The sequence below is a fragment of the Hipposideros armiger genome, unplaced genomic scaffold (assembly GCF_001890085.2).
Source record: "Hipposideros armiger isolate ML-2016 unplaced genomic scaffold, ASM189008v1 scaffold_439, whole genome shotgun sequence".
NCBI classification, from domain to species: domain Eukaryota; kingdom Metazoa; phylum Chordata; class Mammalia; order Chiroptera; family Hipposideridae; genus Hipposideros; species Hipposideros armiger.
Genome location: NW_017731789.1, coordinates 477,604 through 484,274, shown reverse-complemented (window position 1 = coordinate 484,274; position 6,671 = coordinate 477,604). Strand labels below are relative to the sequence as shown.

Sequence of the window (6,671 nt, the reverse complement as noted above, 5' to 3'; positions counted from 1 at the left end):
TGTGATCAGTTTCAAACAAACAAACCTATAAGGTCAAGGCTCCAAGAGTGACACAGTGATTGTCCTTGGTTGGTGTTGGCATGCTTTTTAAATGTCTGCAAGTGATTCTGATGTGCTGCCATTTGTATTAGGAATCTAACACAAGGCTTTCCTCTCATACTAAGGGACTTTCTTTTGTTTGAAACGGTGTGTAGTTTTGGAATATAAACATTTTCTTTATAAATATCAGTCAAAAACATTGTGTTGAAAATGCATATGAAGTTTAGATAAAACCAGCAGACATTTTTTTGGGAAAATTTTAACTGAGGTATTTTGTGGAAGATGTCAATACAGTATTTGAAACAGGGAATATAATCCATGGAATTGGTTAAACAGATTAGGGAGGGCAGGAGACACCAAAAAGAGGTCAGTGAGGCAGAGATTAGCAACATGTTGGAATGCCTGGCTGGAGGAGAAAAGGGGAAGGTCCGGGGGCCAGGGCCACACAGCAGAAGCTGGAACCATGGTGGATCTGCCTACTGGGAGCTAGAGACCTGGGTGGAGATGCTGCCCAAGGCAGAAAGAGGGAGCAAAATGCCTGCTCTCTCCCTTCCTCCCATCTTCCAGTATACCACTAGTGACTTTCACTGGCCAAACCCAAGGAAGCCAGTTGATAAGGGAGTTTGAGAAACACAGGCTGAAGGAATCAGACCTTCTGGGATGCGGAGGAGAGCAGATAATGAGAAGAATTGAATTTGATGGACACTGAATCAAGACCAGCACATTTATGGACTCTTCTTTGTTTAGATTAGCTCTGGAACCAAACCGCTTGGGCTCAAATCCTGACTTTGCTACTTATTCTGTGTGTAATCTTGGGCAAGTTACTTAGTCTCTCAAAGTCTCATTTTCCTCATCTATAAAATGAGGACCAAGTGAGAATGACATGTAACTTGTAGGACTGTGGTAACAATTCAATGAGATAATGCATTTACAGTGTTATTATTGTGTGTAAGGCATTACACTAGGTGACGTGAGAAAGGTAGTAAAGCCATCACTGCTCTCAAAGTCATGTATAATTTATTCTAGGAATAAAACACATTGATAAATAATATGAGGGACTATATCATGCAAAGGGAGGAGTGAATATTGCATATTAATTAGTTATGGAACCACTATATTCAGCTTCTAAGTTGCAAATTGAAAGGGATGGTACTATGTGACATTAATTTTAAATCCTAGTAGTGTATGATTAATGTTTAAATGTTCTATTTAGATTTGTTGTCAAGAGAGCAGTTTGTATTTTATATTTATTTTTTGGATTATAAAAGTAATGATTTTCATTGTAGGGAATTATAGCAGTATGGAATGATACAAAGAAGAGAACAATAATTGTTGGTAATCTTAACATTCAGAGATGGTTACATAATATTTGATATATTTCGTACTAGTCTCTTTTTAATAAATGTATGTAATGTATCTATACATTATTTTATTTATAAAGTTTAAAACAATTACATATAACTATAAATCCTGGTTTTTTTTACTACTTTATTGAAAGATTTCCAAATGTTATTAAATATAATTAAAAAAACAATTTTGACTGTGTAGTATTGTATATTATATCTGGACCTTAATTTTTCTATTTTTTATATTTAGACCTTTGATGAATTTCCAATTTGTTGCAATTAGAAATAGTAGTGGAGTAGTGTAGCAATAAACCGGGGACGTCAAGCTCAAATGCCTGCAGGAAGAAGTCAAGTCCCTAACAAGCAGGTATATATAAGACAATATGAAGTCATAGAAGGTGTGCTTGACATTAGAGAATGCATGCCCTGTATAAGGGCATTCAAAACACAACAACCAAAAAATAAAAACATCAACAATAGGTGGGGGCAAAATTTGGCATTTGGGTGGCCAGTTTGAGACTTCTGGACTTCTATTAATGTTTTCCAGAAGAGTACCTGTGGGAGATTAAATGCTTGGCCCAATTCTCCCTCTTCCATTGAATCCATGCCCTGAGGTAGTTTCATTTTGGATAAAGCATGCGTCCCTGCTCTTTAACTCAGAGCTTCACTTTATGATTCCCTTTGGTTTATGGTACGTGCCAGGTCCAAGCCTGGGTCCAAAGGAATCTAGGGCATTTCCACTTGTCCTTGTGTACCTCTGCCATCACCATAAGAAAAACTTGCTCTCGTTAGCCTGCTGGTTTCAGGAGAAGGATGAGATACATACAGAGGAGACCACCCCAACAGAAATTTCAGAATGAAGTAGAGTCATTCCTGCTGTCCCAGAAGCATGTAAGTGAGAAATAAATGCTTATTTTTGTCTGTCACTGAAATGTTAAAGATGTTTTCTATGCATCAATAGCTAAATGATTCACTATCAAATTGTTTAACAGAAAAGTATAAATTTTCACTTATGGCTTTTGCATTATATTTTTAAATTTATAAATTTGCATATGTTTACCTCATACATATGTTTGCAATATATTTTTACCTATCCATAGTAATATATGAGGTAAAAATATCTCATTGTTTGATTCTTGTGTTTTGGATTCATTAAAATTTCACTTTTAATTTCACATGCTTAACTAATCATTTATATTTCTTCTTTTAATCAGGTCCTTTGACAGGTTTTCTACTACAGTTTTGTTTCTTTGAAGGAGCTCCTTATACGTAAAAATACAAGGCTTTGCTCTGTCTGGTTCCGCTGCCACCATGTCCACGAGGGTGACCTAGAAGACCTACACGGTGTCCACATCTGGCCCCCAGGCCCTCAGTAGATGCTCGTTCTTGAGTGCTACCAGTGCCAGCATCTGCTCCTTGGCCTTTTCCCGGGTGGGCAGCGGCTACTGGGCTGGGCTGGGCATCAATATGAATCTGGCCTGGGGTTACGGTGGGGCTGGAGGTGTGGGGAGCATTACAGTTGTCCAAGTGAACTAAAGCCTGTTGAGTCCCCTGAAGCTGGAGGTGGACCCCAACATCCAGACTGTGCGCACCCAGGAGAAGTAACAGATCAAGACCCTCAACAACAAGTTTGCTTCCTTCCTCAACCAGGTGTGAAGCCTGGAGCAGCAGAACAAGATTCTGGAGACCAAGTGGAACCTCCTACAGCAGCAGAAGACAATTTGCAGCAACATGGATAACATGTTCGAGAATGACATCAACAACCTTCTGCAGCAGGAGAAACTGAGGCAGGAGGCAGAGTTTGGCAACATGCAGAGGCTGGTGGAGGACTTGAAGAATACGTGTGAGGATTCCTATGAGATCTACAAGCCACAGGGATGGAGAATGAATTCATCCTCATCAAGAAGGATGTGGGTGGAGCTTACACGAACAAGGTAGAGCTGGAGTCCCGCCCAGAAGGGCGGATTATAAAATCAACTTCTACAGGCAGCTCTATGACGAGGAGACCCTTGAGCTGCAGGCCCAGATTTCCCACACGTCTGTAGTGCTGTCCATGTTAAACAACTGCTCCCTGGACCTGGATGGCATCACGCTGAGGTCAAGGCCCAGTACGAGGAGATCGCCAACCGCAGCGGGGCGGAAGCTCAAACCATGTACCAGATCAAGTACCAGGAGCTACAGACATTGGCTGGGAAGCATGGGGGTGACCTGCATCACACGAAGACAGATTCGTGAGATGAGCCGGAACATTAGCCAACTCTAGGCTGAGATCGATGCCCTCCTCAAAAGGCAGACGTTCCCTGGAGGACACCATCGCTGATGCTGGGCAGTGTGAGGGGTTGGCTCTCAAGGACACTCAGGCCAAGGTGGCATAGCTGCAGGGGCTGCTCTGAGAATCACCAAGCGGACATAGTCCTGCAGCTGCTTGAGTCCCAAGAGCTCATAAACTTCAAGCTAGCCCTGGATGTGGAGATTGCTATCTACCGCAAACTGCTGGAGGGCAGGGATTGCTGGTCGAAGTCTGGGATGCAAAGCATTAAGTAAATGCTAATAGAATGTATACCTGAATTTCCTCCTGCCTCCACACCAAGCTTGCTCTACTTACTATAGTCCTTCTAGCATTTACCTTTAGTTCTTCTGTCTACAAGTTTCTTACCTCCTGCGTACAAAACATACTCAGATCTTTTCCAACAGAAGAAAATCTTTCCTTGATTAGGTTTCTCTTTCATGTTATCATACAAATATTTTTAACACCATATTCATATTTATTCCCTCCTCCTTATCATTCAGTCATTTCATAATGCTTGGAAATCTTGATTCCATTTCTGCCTATGAATTCCTAGTGACTTAATCCAAGGTTATAGCACTAGAAGGTAGCTTGAAGGACATGTACTTCCACTGCCTGTTTGTACAGATAAGAAAGGTAAAGCAAGAAATGCTTCATGACTTGCCAAAGCCACATAACTATTGTTGCTCTATGCTAAGAACCATATGAGATGTTCTTATAGATGACATCTCATTTAGTTCTCACTATAGCTTGCTGAGGGCAGAATTATTATTTATGTCTTTTACATTGTTATTGTTAAGAACATGAGTTTTGAAGTCAGACACTCTGGGTTCAAACCTGAGCACCACATCTAATTAGCTATAGAAACTTAGACAAGTTTCTTACCTTTTCCTTTACCCTTTCTGCATGTGTGTATTAATTTCAATCTTAATGGATTTATATAAGCATTGAAGAAATTATGTATTCGAAGCACTTAGTGACTGCTACAAAGTAAGTATTCTACAGTAGTTCTTAACTGGGGGCATTTTTATTCTCCAGGGGACATTTGGCAATGTCTGGAGTCATTTTTGATGATCATTACTGGTGTATGCTACTGGCATCTAGTAGGTAGATGCCAGGGATGCTGCTTAATATTCTACAATGCACAGGACACCTCCTAACAACAAAGAATTACCTGGCACATATGTCAACATGGCCAAGGTTGAGAGACTCTGTTCTAGAGATATTAGCTATTATTAATATACTACATTAGTTAGGAGGTAACTAAGGGGCAGAGAAGCTAAGTAATATAGCCAGGATGACACAGTTAGAAAATGATAGAACCAGGCTTTGAATCTTGCTTTTCCTCATTCCAAGTTTGAATTCAATTCAGGTGTGCTTTCCACTGTGTCACAGCTGCTACCTAGAAGTAAACCTGTACCTAGCACCCAGGTCTTAATGTCCAATGCCACTCTCCAATGAAAGGAGCCGAGGCTCCTTGGAGAAATGGTTGATTCCGGGGCTAAGGCAGAACATATACAGGATGATCCTGGAGCATCTTGTAATAACAGAAAGTATGGAAGTACTAAAAAGGCAAAAGAAACAAAAATACAGAAACCAATGATGGGACACAGGAACCCACTGAAAGAGCATCCAATGACCAAAACTGGAAAAATTTGAGCAATATGGTTTTGGATTGTAATCCAAGGTAGAAAGTAAATACCCATGAGTCCATACTGATATAAATAAATAAATGATTTGAATATATAAATTAATTAGGGGAAATAGACAAAACTCCCATGTAAAATTCCAAATAATTTATGTAGATATTTTTATCTCAAGAAAGGGAATAACCTCTTGCTTCTTAAGTGTGGACTATATCTAATGACTTCTATCCAAAAGAAAACAACATGGAAATGGGAGTAAAAAAGATGACTTGATAGAGGAGAAAACTGGAAACACTACCTCAGACAGGTGATCAAGGTTAACATCAACAATGAAGTCATGTTGATAGCATGGACTCTTGATTTGATTTGATGTAAACAACACTTTACCTCTGTGGTCTTCTTCCTAGAAACTTATAACCCTTGTGTAATCATTAGAAATCATATCAGGCAAATCTCATTTGAAGGGTATTTTACAAAATGATCAGTACTCAAAACTGTCAAATTTATCGAAAGCAAGAAAAGTGGGAAGCCCTATCACAGCCAAGAGGAACCTAGGCAGACATGATGACTAATGTAGTATCCAAAATGAGATACTAGAACAGAAAAGGGGCATTAGGTAAAAACAAAGGAAATCTGAATAAAGTATGGACTTTAGTTAATAGTGTATCAATATTGGCTTATTTATTGTGACAAATGTAAGATTTTAATAATAGGGGAAACTGGGTGTTGGGTATATGGGAATTATCTGTATTATCTTTGCAACTTTTCTGTAAATCACAAACAATTCTAAAATCACACATTTATTTAAAAAAAACACAGTAAATTTGAATAATTATCGTTGAAGTAAAGAGCTGACCTTTATTTTTTTTTCTCATAGACAAAAGGCAAGGACAAGTAAGGCTTTTGAGAAGGAGAGATGAAGTTACAGGAGAAGGAATGCCTTCAGTATACTCAGTAAAGTAGATATCAAGTGGGGTATTCTGAAATATTAAAGGGTTGGAGGCAAATGTGGTTTTGAAGTCAAAATTCAATAGGGATTTTGTAGGGAATATCAGTAAGTACATTGTATAAATTGTTTTTGTCCATATGAAGAATATATTTAATGTATTTAAGTGTATGTGAAACAAAATCTATTTAAGTGATTATTTAAAATAAACATAATAGGGGCCGGCCGAGTGGCGCGATGGTTGAGAACTCGCTTGGGATGCCAGAGGGCCCCGGTTCGGATCCCACATATGAGGGCCAGTGACGCTGCCCTCTACAGCTAAGATGCTGAACGACAGCTCAACCTGGAGCTGGGCTGCCATGAGTCGCCGGCGACGGCGTAGGCTGCAGCCCCTGTGGCAGTGGGTT

The 6,671-nt window shown here is 39.6% G+C and overlaps 1 pseudogene; it reads left to right on the top strand.

Moving 5' to 3' along the window:
* The first annotated feature begins 2,693 nt into the window (after positions 1 to 2,693).
* Positions 2,694 to 3,929, top strand: LOC109394818 (keratin, type II cytoskeletal 8 pseudogene; annotated as a pseudogene).
* Positions 3,930 to 6,671: the final 2,742 nt, after the last annotated feature.